The sequence below is a fragment of the Taudactylus pleione genome, unplaced genomic scaffold (genome assembly GCF_031769625.1).
Source record: "Taudactylus pleione unplaced genomic scaffold, aTauple2 ptg000473l, whole genome shotgun sequence".
Lineage (NCBI taxonomy): Eukaryota > Metazoa > Chordata > Amphibia > Anura > Myobatrachidae > Taudactylus > Taudactylus pleione.
Window position 1 is genome coordinate 5,763,889 of NW_028284875.1, and position 960 is coordinate 5,764,848.

At 32.8% G+C, this 960-nt stretch overlaps 1 non-coding gene across 1 annotated transcript; it reads left to right on the top strand.

Annotated features, from left to right (window-relative positions):
• The first annotated feature begins 385 nt into the window (after positions 1-385).
• TRNAI-UAU (transfer RNA isoleucine (anticodon UAU)) lies at positions 386-478 on the top strand. The gene is given in 2 exon segments: positions 386-423; positions 443-478. It is a non-coding gene; the product is annotated as a tRNA-Ile (tRNA).
• Positions 479-960: the final 482 nt, after the last annotated feature.

A 960-nucleotide genomic window follows, 5' to 3' on the forward strand; every position in this document is an offset into this window, starting at 1 on the left:
TATTTAAAGATACTGCACTTTTTGGTACTATAGTGTACATTTTCCCTATGCAACATTAAAGTTACATATATCTATATCAAATATTATTTAAGATAAATAAACAGGAATTATTTTACATTTTTGATAATATTGAACTGTACAACAATGGCATGAATTCATTGCAATATACACCTATGGATACATAAAACTGGGTAATAACACAAATGCACAATATAATTGATTACCTTATGATTAGAATATTACTTTTATTAGATACTTTAGTATTGGGTGCAGTAGTTTAGTGGATTTAAAAAGTAACTAATTTAAAATTAATAAACCAAGTTAATTTCCTTAGTCAGCTCGATTCTAAAATCACTCATCTAAAAATAATGTATTTTGACCATGGGCTCCTGTGGCGCAATCGGTCAGCGCGTGGTACTTATAAGACAGTATCTGTTGAGCAATGCTGAGGTTGTGAGTTCAAGCCTCACCTGGAGTAAATGTAATTTTTTTTCTAATGTCATCAGTTAATGATTATCATCTGCTACCTGAACATCCTGATATGAAGGCAGAAAAAAAAACACAAACATGACTGTTTTTAAGGTACCAGTACACACATCTGCTTTGGTTCATATGCACTGTAAACATTCCTTTAGTTAGTCAACAAAATGGAATGCAAAAGACTACCTCTTTATTGGTAAAAGAGTTGCATCAATCTGTTTTGCTGCAATGTAACATGAGGTTCCACACTATTAGGTCTGGTTAGTACAATCACATTTCATGCTGGGATTTGTAAAGCAAAGAACACAAATAAATGGCTTTCCTATATCGCAACAATTAATGATTATACTAATGAAAAAATCAGTTTCACACAAAGATGTTACTAAGCCCCAGTGGGCTAATGGATAAGGCACTGGCCTCCTTTGCTTGTGATTGTGGTTTCAAGTTACCTGGGGTGATAGGCTTTATTTCATCCATATA